The 15,325-nt window shown below is 37.4% G+C and overlaps 1 long non-coding RNA gene across 1 annotated transcript; it reads left to right on the forward strand.

The window, feature by feature from the left end:
- The first annotated feature begins 6,325 nt into the window (after positions 1-6,325).
- Positions 6,326-9,604, forward strand: LOC139120483 (uncharacterized). Its single transcript, XR_011549106.1, has 3 exons — positions 6,326-6,657; positions 7,158-7,319; positions 8,193-9,604. It is a non-coding gene; the product is annotated as an uncharacterized lncRNA (long non-coding RNA).
- The last annotated feature ends 5,721 nt before the right edge of the window (positions 9,605-15,325 follow it).

Raw genomic sequence — 15,325 nt, forward strand, 5'->3', positions numbered from 1 at the left:
TGGTACAAGGACATTGACCTAATTTCATACATATGCTCCTCAATTGTTTCACGTCATGTAGCAGTAACATGTCAATTATTGAAGTTTCGTAAATAGGCTGATATGTCAAGAAATACTGCATCAAATTCATGAAACTTTGTACAGATGTTAAGCTCACATTGTTTTAACATTGAAAAAGACATTTATCAGTGTCATTTTAATTAATTTGTAATTGCATAAGTAATGAACTTTCCTAATTAGGGTGATATAGCCACAAATTAATACAACGTCAAATGTGATGAAACTTGATACAGATGTTGATCTCATAGTGTTGTAAATACTGCATCAAACTTTATGAAATATGGTACAAGTGATAATCTGTTAAGTGTTAGGATTGTATGCAAAAATGTTTTGCAACATCCTGTTGATTAATTCCTAGTAGACTCATTTTATGAACTTTAGGATGGTGGCCTACTTCGGTTTTATGTTTTCATCACCATAGAACTCATTCTTGGCCATTGAGTGCCATCTGTATCAAAGTATTTTATCACAGACCTAATTAATGAAGAGGACTCTATCCTCTCTGAGGACATGTAATCAAAGTACCATTAACAAGTGGGGACTGTGTCATCAACAATGACTTGTTGCTTCTCATCTGAAGACGATCAGTTACATAAGTTTCCTATCAGTTGCCCGCTAATTTGGATGGCTGATATGTCTATCGGTAACAACAGATGGAATCGATATGGGCACTCTGGCACTTATCTTCGCATACCAAGGTCTCTTGTCCGGGCAGATTGATGCTACCCAAAATGATTGGTTTGGGAGAGAGTGGTCGAAGAAACAGACCCGTGTGAGCGGACGATGTCTGACACCATAGAGATATGTATGGAGAGTTCTACTCGATGCATAGTGACACTATACAGACTCATTGGGCAGACGTAATATAATAAAAAATCCCAGCCTTAGATCAGATAGAGAAACCTTTGAGCTAAACTTGTTTCGTAAACAAAAATGTATACAAAGCTGTTTTTTACATTACCTAAGAAGTAGGCGTTCGCCCAAGCACTATGACTCAAGCGAAAACGGGCATGTCAAATTAAAATTCTGACTTTGTATGGCGTAAAATTTGTTACCACTGTAGAATGATAACGCTAGCGCTCATGGCGACAATGTTAAGATGTACAGGAATGGCAGTTTGGCATATCACTTTTTTGATAATAAACTCCTTCAATGCTTTTCATTATAACCAAGATACTTAAACAATGGAGATAAAAGAAAGTTCTTGTTTACCTCCATGCTTAAACATTACGATTCTGCTGTTCATGCGCAGTAGACATACAGGTGTTGAAAATTAATATAGGACCTCACTCGATCATCGTACCATATAATCTATATGCCGTCTACACTGCGCTTCCAAGATTTCGGTTGAAACGCAAATGAGTAGTCCTACACTAGTTGAAAATCATTACCGCAGGAGAACGCCAGACGTTGAGGGACCGTGGTTTGACATCTCGTAATAACGACATTTATCCGCGTACTTGATTTAGTAAAAGATAAAGTGAAAAATCAACGTGTGATAAGGTGGTAATTTTAATATAAGTAGTCACTGTCAGACATACCTTGTTTTCCGCCTAATTGCTACGTTTTAACGATGCCTTTACAGTCCCCGTCACAAACGACCATGCAAAAAACAAACCGCTCGCAAAAGACAGCACAAATCATACATGTACTCTCGCGTCTATACGACATTACATGTAGAGACTAGGTTATTTAAGTAATACTAAACCGTGTAATCCTTGCCAAGCAAAGGACAATTGTGGCCTATCCAAAAAGTTCAGTCACCTTTGGAACTTCTTATCGGACGTTCTAGTCTGCAAAGTCACCAGCCATTATCCATTTCATGTTGCCGGCCAGGCATTGAACAGTATCATTTTATGTCCTTTATCAACTAAACTAAATGATAGAGGGACCGTGAATAAACGTTGAAGCCTATATGATTTGATGGGATTAAAATCAGATTCAACAAGCTTACACAAAATTGAAATATTTGCGAGAAATATCTGCCGACCAGGACATTATAAAGATAATCAACCATATCAGGACGCCAGGAATATGTATTTAATTTATATAAAAAATTTGGTGTAAAATTTTCTGGTGTGAAATACAGAAAGTCCGTCTTATCGATGACAGGAATTAAAATATACCATTAGTATGAACTTTCCTGGTTGATCAGATAAAGATAATGCATCTTATCGATCCCAGGATTTAGAAATATAATTTAGTATAAATTCCTGGTTGATCAGATAAAGATAATGCATCTTATCGATCCCAGGATTTAGAAATATAATTTAGTATAAATTCCTGGTTGATCAGATAAAGATAATGCATCTTATCGATCCCAGGATTTAGAAATATAATTTAGTATAAATTCCTGGTTGATCAGATAAAGATAATGCATCTTATCGATCCCAGGATTTAGAAATATAATTTAGTATAAATTCCTGGTTGATCAGATAAAGATAATGCATCTTATCGATCCCAGGATTTAGAAATATAATTTAGTATAAAATTTCCTTGTTGATCAGATAAAGATAATGCATCTTATCGATCCCAGGATTAAGAAATATAATTTAGTATAAATTTCTGGTGATACGATAAAGATAATGCATCTTATCGATCCAGGATTTAGAAATATAATTTAGTATAAATTCCTGGTTGATCCGATAAAGATAATGCATCTTATCGATCCCAGGATTTAGAAATATAATTTAGTATAAATTCCTGGTTGATCAGATAAGATAAATATGCACCTTATCGATCCAAGGAATCTGCAATTAGTTTATAAAATATAATTTAGTATAATCTGTCCAGGTGCATTAGATACAGATAATCCATCTTATCAATGCCAGGAATCTGTTCTGAGTTTAAAGAGTCCGTGTTACGCCGTAAGCAGCAACTGCTAAAATCATGCCTTTATTTATCAACCTTTATTATTCCACATACCAGTGCGGTGGGTGTGTGTGTATGTTGGCTGCTAACGTTGCACGTTGTGGGCGTTTTTCAAAGCTCACTTTGTCGCCTTTTTCGCCTTTTCGAAGTTCACACAAAGGTGTATCTACAGTTCTTCATACTCTAAAACCAACCCTGAAAATATTGCGTGGACTTCAGTTTACGCAATGTATATACTTTTGAACTTTACCTTTCTCCTGTGATAATGGCTGCATGTTTATGGAAAGATACAGGACCGTCGGGAGTTTTTTAATTCTTGTGTAAAGGATGGCCAGCGGTAAACACTATCTGTTACACCATGGTCACTGTTTACACAAAAAGGATTTAGAGTATTCCATTATCGCCTGTGTCGATATCAAAATCGAGGTCTCAAGTCACATTTGACACGATTATATTTCATGGCCGAGTGAACCATAATAGCGATTCCCTCCACCGTCGCGTATGCCAATTATATAAACAGTCAGTGAGAACACCGATCGAGTGGAAATGCAGCGTCGATATACTGTCGTATGAGTTATATTTATACCCAGTTGAGTTGCTACTTAATTTTTCACCTGCATGTTGCTACATCGCATTAATGAAACAGAGACTATTTTTCGCCCATTTGGCAACATATGACAGTGGTGTTGCAGCGTCCAATAACTTGCCGCAACTTAACTGATGACCCCGACGCAACGCCGGACACAGACATGAATGCAAGTATCTTTGCCACAAAGTTACGTAATTGAGAGGAGATGACGGATGCTAGACATCCATGGTGACTTTACTAAGCTAGGTGAACTTTGACAGTATACGATACAGGAGAGAGAATAATATTCATATTATGAGACGAAAAAACCGGACTAAAAGTTAAGTCATTCATGTATACTAAACTTTGAATGTTGGAGAAGTGGGTGACAAAATCCGAACTTCAAAAATTAGTTTTGACCTCGCTGTGACGGAAGAAGCCGCGAGTAAACCGATACCTCGAGGTCAGTTTTCAATAGTCTACAGTTCCTCGTTAGATTTTGCTGTTTAGGCCCAATGACGAAAATCTCATTCTCGCGAGCCAGAGCAATGATTTCCGCTCCGCTGACCTACGCAAAAATCAAGCTCTTACGACGATGGAAAATCGTAGCTAGTTCGTTTCGAAAGTGTGCTAAAGAAAAATCGAACCTCGTGTTGCACTCCAACTTAATATCGGTTTTTCGTGGAGTGACCGTGGCTTTATAATTGTCACGAATCAACTGAGTGTGATTGACGCAAACGAACGCCCTGCATAATTTCAACGTTGTGCTGATTACTCATGATACTTACGAAAACAATCACATGAAATCATTTTTTAGCTCCATGGGTAAACGAAATGTATTACGAAAACATAGTTCAAAATAGACATAATCCCAAAGGTTTTACTCGGGGTAGGTCTACCTAATGCTAAATCGATGAGATACGATCACCGACTTCTATCCACGACTTCGCTCACGTATACTTCTGCTGAAAGGACATACAGAATTTTCATCATTTAAATTTGTTATCACTGAAAAAGCCGTGTGCCAACGTAACGGACCAACCTTGTTGAACCTTTTCACTTTTGGTACATTTGCAAAGGGGTCGAACGATAGGCCAAGGAACACTTATGAAACAAATGCGTACTACGTCAGAAGCAAAGTACATTAATTTTTATTCATGTTTAGTCGTTCAGTATATTCACAGGCATCATATATACAAGATTTAAAAAGTAATGACAATGAACCCCATGAAACAGGACAAAATTACTCAGTGGAGTCTGGGCCTAGACACGGCACGTAGTTCACACGTGATGTGATCCGCAGATATATTAAAGGGAGAATGAGTGCATCCGGACACGGGTGCCTGTCGAACGCGCGATATCCGTATGGCTGGTGCTACAGTTTCAGCGTATTGGGTGAGTGGAAGAGCGTGTCATAATATGCATGGATCGAGTCAACTTTACTGTACTGTATACACTCCGAGGGATACGGTCGAGTCCCTACACGGGAAATCGCTCGTCGGCAATGCAACCGTAAGAGTCCAGTCAGGAATCCGAATTGGGGGTGTATATTTATTACATGAAATATAGACGTGACCCAATTTTCTGTGAATAAACTTTTCAGATAAAGTATTTACACTGAGACTGGACAAGAGTGTTAGGTACTATGATGTAGCTTGGTCAAGTGGTCGCTGGATTTGCATCATCGTAAATTCCGCGCCCCTTTGCGGCAACAGCTCGGCGCTACCCACAAATTTTGAAAAGTTGTATTTTGCGGAGGTCCGCGGAGCGGAAATTATTCTCTGACTCGCGACTAATGTGGGTTTGTGACGTTTCGGTACGTATATTGTTCGTTGTAGTCGGTGCTATTCCTGGTTGTTCGTATAATACTGGCGAGTGGCACACCAAATCCATGATTCGCTTAAATTAAGTTAATCACGATACTTGTACATGATTACAATATCTAGAGAGGTCGGCCTATTAGTACAAAGACGTGGTCCACCACGGTCAATCAGACCGGGCTTCTCAATGAGGTCAGTACGTCACGGTCTCAGAGCGTCAACATCTCTGTGTCTACGGAAAGCGTTAAAAGTGAAGTGCGTCTCTGTCCAGAAAGTCTCCAATGTCATGCCTTTGGTATGCATCAAGTAGACAATCAGGGAGAAAGGTCACTACCATATCAGTACATCTGTCACCATAGAGGTCCAGATTCAACGTCCGGTCATTGAACATTTCATTCACGAAAAGGATGATGAACGCCTACATCAGAGGTCACGAAATTAAACAAGGAGAGAGATCATTGCACGATGCGTTACCAGTCCGGGTCATTTCCACAGGGCCTGGCGAGAATTATTAGTGTAGCAGTTATGAATATGATCAATAAATGTCTTGTATTAAACTATTTTTCCTTATACAAGCCTTACCTGTGTATAGTATTTCAAAGTAAAACAGTTTATATCTGTTTATTGCCCTCCCTAATCCCCTTCATTAATTTGTTCTGCCGATCACTGACGCGAGGGCTTATCGCCCTGACCAAATAACTCGTTAGCAGCTCATAAGGTAGTAGACGGACTACCTTATGAGCTGCTAACGAGTTATTTGGTCAGGGCGATAAGCCCTCGCGTCAGTGATCGGCAGAACAAATTAATGAAGGGGATTAGGGAGGGCAATTAACAGATATAGACTGTTTTCTTTGAAATACTATACAGGGATAGCTAGCGTAAAGTAATAGGCACACACTGGACACAGGTAAGGCTTGTATAAGGAAAAATAGTTTAATACAAGACATTTATTGATCATATTCATAACTGCTACACTAATAATTCTCGCCAGGCCCTGTGGTCATTTCCAAAATGGAGACTCATTATGATAATGTTTCCGGCATTTGGCCAATCATCGACCAGATTACATCATTAATAAAGTGGAGGTCACGCTGGGTCACAAATTACCCACCAAGTGTGATCGGCAGTTTCGGGCCGCTTATTAAGCCTAAGTCTTGTGAGTTTCGACGAATTTCGACTGTCAACATAATCCACATAACATAATTCTCTATGCTATTACAATTTCCATGTTTTGTTTTGTGACAGGTGATGAACATCGACCACAGAACAATAACATGCTATGATTCCATGTTACAAGGTACCATTTCCAGAATAGGATATCTTGAAAATCTAAGGCAAGTGTTATTATATCCACATAATAAAACTATTGGCTATCAAAAAAAAAAATAATAAATTATCAAGATAGATAAAACTATTTTATAGCACACAGTGCAACTAAACAGCAACATAGGTTGACATCATTGATTATTTCAATATTATTGATGAAACATTAAATGAGTATTCTTCATTGATGATATTAACCAAAGAGGCCTGTGCTAGATATGGATAGTGATTCCACTCGCGTTATGTCTTTCCCTTTTTCTCTAGCAAGTACTTGTTTTGCCCAGAAATCTTGTGAAATTCTCCATATAGTCATATTTTCATAGACTGCGACCACTCAAGAACAATTTGGATAATTCCTCTAATGATTCCACATATACTTACAATGATGTCCATTGAAATCAATAATTCTCACTCAGTTGGCAAACTTAAAAAGTAAGTGGTACAAACATGACGATGAAAGCTTTTCACATTTTATTAATTATTTTATTTGTGTGTATTGTTTAACCTTAAGGGAGTATTTCAAGAAAGAGTGAACAAGACAGAAAAAACGATACCTGGAGTGGAAGTTGATCTGTCAACAAAACGTTCCACAGCAAAGGAATACGTATGATTGTGGAGTATTTATTTGTCTATTTGCAAGACAAATATCAAGGAATGCCTCTCTAAACTTTACTCAAGTAAGTGTCAAAATGGGCTTATGGATATTTTCAAGCCTCAATTATTGTGACTTAAAATATATGTTAGTCATCGGACCAATAAGTTCCACTTATTCTGGACAGAAATTCCAATACTGCCATGGCCAATATCAAAAACGCTAATGTACCGGTATATGCACATGTGAAAACAAATTATACTGTCAGAGTACACTTAATAAAACCAAAGTTTGCTAAGGAAAAAGTGTGATTTCTGTAAAACACCCGATTTCCTGGCTACTATATCCCCAGTTTTCAACATTTAAAAAACTGTAACTCCTATCAGGCCGGGTTAAATTTTGTGAACTTTTGACATAATATTATTTTAGTAGTAGCAAAAGGGCTATGTTGTTACACAGTAAAGCTGTCAAATATTGAAAAACTGTCATTTCAAGTTTGTTTAATGAATTTCATCACTTTGTTTTAAAATGTCAGTCTTTCAACCCCTGCCATTTAATTCAGGATGATAGACAACGCAAAACAAATTTGTTTTTTCCATGGCCCCTCCACATACAAACTTCACAAATGAGATGGTAAATTTCATGAAGTAGTGTCAAGGTTTTGAAATTCATGATTTGTTTCATTAATACCAAACGTGAGGTTTTCTACCCAAAACATGTACCACTTCACCTGGCAAGTAAACTATAGCAATCATAGTAAACTTAAAATTCTCTGCCTTTTGTTTTCATGTCATCTTTCGTAAAAAATATTACTTAGAAGTTTGTTGGTAAAAGACCAACGTCGCCTTAATTGCACAAATGGATTTTTGTGTGATGTTGGCTCATTAGTTCAGTGACCTTTGTTCAAAAATGCATACTTTAATTATTCATATAAATTATTGTTTTTGATTTCTTTCAGGAAGATGTCACTAAATTCAGAAAACAAGTTGTTGATGAGATACTCCACAGAACAATTCTTGACTAATTGTTCAATGTGAACGTATTCTGTAGAGTATTGCAGGTTATGATGAGTATTCTTGCATGAACATTTTCAACTGCTTTCCTGTCGAAGGCTGACACTGGGTAGTCATATAATATTAATTCAGTAGCTAACAGGATATTACCTTTGGCTTACATAAAGTTTGTTAATGTAACAGCATCATTCCATCATTGTATTACACTCTAGTAAAGAAAAGTAAATTGACAAGAAACGCAGTTGTAACTTAACATTGATACAAGTTGACCATGTACTTAACTGGCTCAAAACACAATGAAACACTAAAAATCCATTAGTGTAAATATATTTTGTTTAAATGTATGATTGTTTTTATAACAATACTACAATCTGTACAATGTGTACAGGTAATTTAAATCGTAAGGGTGCCTGTATTGTTTATGTTAATCATTTGCATGTGAATAGATTCTTTTTAAATAGTCTGAAATAAGTTTGATAAATGAATAATGGCCCTGTGATTGGTTGTAGGGTTAATGAAAGTTTGCAATAATGTATACCTAGTCAACCTAGGGATGAGATAAACTCCGTTTTGAATTAAAATGTATGTTTCCATCTTCCACATTGTGGCCCTAATAAGCATTATGTATTTCATTTCTCTCATAATTTTTTGGGTCAGCTAAGTCCATTTGTCCAAGTCATTTAATTGAAGGGAAATGTTTTGTATTTTTTTAGTCAGAGAATCTTTCCATACGCCAATCCTCATATTAATTTGAAATTTGGTAGGCTAGTTCCCAGGGGTCACATAAAGAAAATTTGTTCAAATGATGGTAAAATTTACATACTTGTACTTCTTTGGTCAAACAATCTTCTCAGAAACAGCATTTCCAATTGTCTTGAAATTTGGTATACAAATTCCTTGTTATGTAATTGGTCTTAGTGAAATAGTGGTCACCTTTCATTATGACTTGTTCACACTGACAAAGTCAGAATAATTTTCTAATATAATACATGTTATCACAGCAGAGCTGCTCCCATCTTTATTTATTTCTGGCTTTCAGGATAGAGCGTATTATGTGAAGCTAGAATACATCTTACAGACCTACTTTTCAAAACAAACTCTCTTCTTTCATCAAGTCTTGGCTCTATTCAGTCTGTTTTTTTAAGCATTTTTAAAACTGAATGGCAACAAGAGTGTTGGGAAAGATTTTTTTCCATGTGTTAACAGTATGGCAGCCACAGAGAATTTACAATATTGGTAACTTTGAAAAACATTGGTTCTCTAATGAAATACTTCATCTTTTCTTTATTGACAATCAGGTGAAAGTGTGCATTAGTAAATTGTGCATAATGATAATAAAAAATAATTCTTTATCGAATTGTGGTGTCCTGTTTTCTTTGCTCATTTGAAGTCCTAACTAGAAAGTAGATTAAATCCCACGTATCTTTACAATGAAAGACACATTGCTTTCAGATGTTCTCCATGTTTCCAGGAGAGGTGATGAAACAGAGATAAGGAATCTTTGAATCTGAAGAACACACTATTATTTGATTCCTTAATATCTCTGAAAATACTCAGTCCTGATTTAGAGACTGGACAGTTTTTGCGGCCTGGGATGGATTATTTTCTACTGATGTCCAGAAGTGGATTACCCCCTCCCTATTCCACCTTTCAAAAACAGAGTGACTCCCACTTCAAACTTCAATAATGAATATCAAATAGAGAACAGCAGTACATCAAAAACCTTGATGGGTGTTTAGACACAGGAAAATATACCAACTTTGTCATTTGCCTTTCTAAAATATGTCACTCTATTGTGAAGTCTTTGTACTTGTTGCTCTCTTATACTCAATTGTCATAGAGGAAACACTAAAGGACCAGTTTTTGTCATGTTTTACACATGAATAGTACATTTCATAATGAAATGCCGCCTTTCAATTTGCAAACATCCTGATATCTTTGATATACATCTCTCATGTGTAAACGTTATACTCCCAAAGTGAGCATCAAAAACTAACTAAATGATGAATTTGTGGCTGGTATGATGCTTTGCATAACAGACTTTCAATTTGCAAACATATTGATATATATGTACTAATATATTAAAGCTACGCGCTTGAAAAATGCAGCTGAATGATGAAATTTGTGGGTTATACCATTTTAGGCAAGTATGACCCCGCGTTGTAATTCAAAATCACATCAACCCATGGATACTGGCAGGAAAGTGTCTAAATTACAGATTGTGGACTTTTAGAATGGGACCTGAAAATTGTGTAGGGTCAAAGCAGGTCAAAGGTTGTCCTGAAAGAACAAGGGGATGAAAAATGTAAGCAGCCGAAGTATAGGGGAGGGGCCCGGTCTGCGGGGGAGGGGGTCGGCCAGTACTGAGTAAGTACAGCAGTGCATACGGATATACTCTTTGTATGCCCAAGGCCTCTTCCCTATTTAAGCCAATCATCTTAAAATTCTGCATTTGTCGACTACACTTGTCTTGTTCCACGATAGAATAATGATGCTGAAGAGTCTATTTCGACTTTATTGTAGGTTGCCCTTGCTTCACATAGTGCCAAAGAGGGCGCTCTTTATCACTTGCTTTGTGGGTCAGTGCCCCGAATCCCGGAATCAATAGGCGCATAGGCATGGCTATAAATCGAAAACGGGTAATTTATTTACATCACTTTACTCGAGAAGACTGTCGTGTAAGTAGGATGTTCTGAAAACAATGGCCCATAGTAACTTGGCCAGCCTGCAACTGTTGCATATGCCCGAGAAAAGCCAAGTGGTCGGTCAAACAGTCCGGTACTTAGCCCCCTACTTAGCTTTAAATACTGGCGGAATACGAATAATCACAGAACAAACGCAACCTGGGTGATAAATAAATAGTTGCGTAAATGAAATGCACTTTTGGAATATGTACATCAGTGGGCAACGGGAAATTTCAGTAGTGGGGAGAGGGGAGTGGGGAGCTTAAATTGTTGTGGGGAGTGGGGAGAGGGCAGATCATAGATACTGGAGGGCAGTGGGGAGTATAATTTCAGTGGGAGGGCAAGTTTCCGCGTATGCCAGTGGAGGGCAGTACGAACAGCTCAACTTTCCCCTCCAAAATTTAGGTCAAGGTCAAAAATGCCTAAAATCAGTGTATCTACCTTCGAAACATGTTTTGAGATGGTTTTGGCGAAATTGATGAAATTTACCCGTTGGCGGAACCAGAGAAATCTACAACGGTAAAGGGAACACGCGATTAATTAGCGTACTCAGCTGCCAATGTGATATCGATTGCGACTGGTCCCAATCGGGCAATGACACGACTGACGCCGCATAATGAGCATAATTTCTTGAGACACAGTTAAAACCTCGTAATGTGGCCACTCTTATAAATCATCAATTATTGTACCAAGGTCATTTCAGGTGAAGTAGTAGAAAGACTTCATTGTGTCATCATTGAGACAATTACTTAGCAGACGCTTAAATACTTCCCAAGGGTTTATGGTTGGTGGACTTGCTCAAATTTTACTTAAAAATATGTCACGAAATTTCAAGAATCTAGCTTTAGTAAGTTTACTTTCACTTCGTAAGAGTGTATAAACTATCTGAGACCATATAACTTTGTAATTGTTTGTACAGTTCCTGTCTGACAGACAATCAGCTTCAAAAATTTGTGAGACTGTTGCATACAGGAAAGATTTTAGCTCTATATCTAAAACGTCTTTGACTATCAAGAAATCCTATCTTTTTTCGTAACTGTGATTACTGTACAGAATTGTTACAGTACCCGAGCAATGCATGCCGGTCATTCAAACCTCTTGGTGACCGTTCTCTGTAATCTTGAGTGAAGGCGTGGGTGAGTACCAAAATTGACAAATACAAATCTTAAGGTAGAATGTTCCTCGGGGACATAGTATTTCGACTCTCGGATTTTTTTACAATTCTTTTCTGATCTATCACTTCTTAGGGGTCAATTTACAGCTCTTGGAGTAAGAAAAACGTACATTTGAGGCGGTCTTTTGTCGAAAATTGAAAATTTTCCCAGTAGTGGTGGAGGCCTTTTTTAAATTTCAAATATCTCAGTAAGTGTTAGGTTATCTGTCAACTTTGCACTGTGATCTCTAATTTGTATTCTTGATTTTAGTGAAAGAATGGTTGAAAGTTTCATTTAGGAAAGTTTGAGAAAAAGTTTAAGTCTTTCATTTTCGAAGCTCATACTACCTTAAGCGAGACAGTCCACTAAGAGGGTGATTGACCTGCTTTTCAAATACTGTCAGACAATAGACGAGCCGAGTCTTTACTTTTAATGTTTTTTTTGACCCCGTAGAAGACCAATACATTGATTGAGGAGACTGTTAATACCTTTTTTCGCAAATGAATGGTCGGATAAAAAGTGGTGTCCGATTACAAGCAAAAGTTGTTGGTTACATCAGACATACATTGAAAGGCAAAGCTATCTGTATTCCACATAATGACAAATTAGAATTATAACTATTATAATCTTCCATAATTTATTCATATGATAATTCTGAATAATTTTCCAGGACGAAGTATGTTTTATGAGCTGGTTATGGTAGGTTGTCAGACATTCTCAAAAGCGAAAGTGAAATTGAAAAGAAGTTATGATTTATTGACTTACAATAATTCAAGTAAAATTCATCATCCTTCATAATAGAGGACACATCATGTGTAATCGTTTGGTGATTTCTGCGCCGGTAAAGTCACAACGTCACAAACCAAGTGTTGGCGAGGCACTCGACTGCAATTTTTGAGTGAATAGTGAATAGTGTAAAACTGTATGCACAATATGTTTTCGATAATCGGTTCTCAGCCTTCTTCCCTTGAACAGCATTGTTTCGACAAGAAATGAAACAACTTTGCTTAATTACTTTTTAATCGTCGAAATCGTTCTGAATTTATGGACTGAAATGCCTGGGGGTACTCTTGATATTTCCGTATGGGGGTGTGCGCCCCGAATTGAAAACATCTACCGTACCCGTGTATACTCCAAAAATATGACCCATTGACAGGGATTTCCTTCACAAATGTGGGGAATTTTCACCTATATTCAGTTGCATCTGAAGGTTTCCTAAAGTACGGTACATTTGCTTTGTTATCGACCCGTGTTTAGGGTTTTTGTGATGAAAAATCGGCCCTTGTTTAGGGATTATTTCGTGAAAAGGTGGCACATACCCGGACACCTTTTCTATGGGATTACCCCCGGGCTGAAATGAGTCTAGGAGCGTTCTAATCTAGGTGTGTGCAATCAAGCTTCCCATGTTGGGATATCGATATTCAGATGCCGTCGCTCTGCAACTTAGCGCTATATAATCTTTTCTTTCGAGTCTGGGCCTGTCAAATTCGGTATTCGGTATTGTAGTGAATGCAGACAGTGATCTCAGTTGTCCGTTTTTATTGACACTGTGCCAACAGGTAAACGGATCACCAAACAATGACAAAGTAGAATTATAACTATCATAATCTTCCACAAATTATTGACATGATAATTCTGAGTGATTTTGGAAAGGGAAGTACACCTACTTTATATGAATTGATTATGATAGGCTGTCAGTCATTCTAAAAGCGAAAGTGAAAGTGAAAAGAATGTATGATTTATTGACTTACAACAATTCAAGTAAAACTTATTATCCTGAATGATAAAGGACACATAATTTGTAATCGTTTGAGGATTTCTGCGCCGCTAAAGTCGCAACGTCACAAACCAACTCTTGACGAGGCACTCAGCTGCAACTTTTGACATCACAGGAGGAAACCGAATAGTGTCAAAATGTATGCACAATATGTTTTCGATGATTGGTTCCCAGGCTTCAAAGAAACGTGCCTTCTTCCCTTGAACAGCACTGTTTCGACAAGAAATGAAACCACTTTGTTTAATGACTTTTAATCGTCGACATTGTTCTCATTGAGTGGTGTGGACTGAAATGAGTCTAGGAGCGTTCTAATCTAGGTGTGTGCGAAACCGACGACCGGCAGCTTCTCATGTTTGGATGCTGGTAATCAGTTGCCGTAGCTATGTCACTTAGCACTATAATATATCTTTTCTTGCGAGTCTGGACCTGTCAAATCCGGTATTCATTCTATAATGAACGCAGACGGTGACCTGAATTGTCCGTTTTTATTGACACTGTGCCAACACATACATGGATCTCGAGTTACATCGAGTGGAATGAGTATGTCCACAATTGGGCATTGTTACTTCTCCGGTAAAAGCAAGATAAAAGAGATTGTTGGATTTGATACGGGAGATTCATTTTACGAATGTATGGCATTTTATAGAGACTTTCAAATAAAGAGAAAGTACGCCGGTGTTTATCGTGTTTAATCCTGTCTTTCACGTCTGAAGACTTTAAGGGAAAGGCCTTCGAAAATATTCAAACTGCTCCGGCGGGTTTTTAGGGCAAACTTGGTGTGGCGATATAGAACAAGCTTGTTATGATATTTTTTCGCAGATGAACAGTCAAACATGAGTAACGACAGTGCCACAACGCTGTTCGGTTGCCATGGGGACATTGTAATTGCAAGATATGAACTGAATGCCTGATTTCTGTCGTTCTCTAACGTCCAACTGCAGAAATTATTTCGTTTAACTCATTATTTTAACAAAAATTAAAAACGCCCAACAATAGAGGGAATACACAGTTTAGAGACTGGATAGAAATTACAGGGGGTGAAGGGTCGGCGTTTTTCAAAATGAAACTGCAGGAAAATGGTGACCCTTCAAAAGCGTTTGCAATAAAAAAGTGGCCCTCCCCAATTTTCATGCGCTGAAAACAGTACGTGACCCTCCCCCTGCATGTCACAGTCCGTATCAATAATATCTTATATAATTGAGATGTAATTTCTCATTTGACCTTTGAACTTTCAAAGAATACTTTTTAATCTTTACAAATAATCATTCAGGTGAAATTCCAATACCATATTTGTTTTTTCACATCTGCTCTTTCAAACATAACATTCTCATCACGTACATTTATATCAATTGTAAAAATTATTCATACTTACAATGTATAGTGAATCAACATTTCGATGAAATTCAAAAATCAAATTTCTTGCACACACATGCACTTGTAATTGTACATTGATAGTAATAATC

The sequence above is a fragment of the Ptychodera flava genome, chromosome 20 (assembly GCF_041260155.1).
Source record: "Ptychodera flava strain L36383 chromosome 20, AS_Pfla_20210202, whole genome shotgun sequence".
NCBI lineage: Eukaryota > Metazoa > Hemichordata > Enteropneusta > Ptychoderidae > Ptychodera > Ptychodera flava.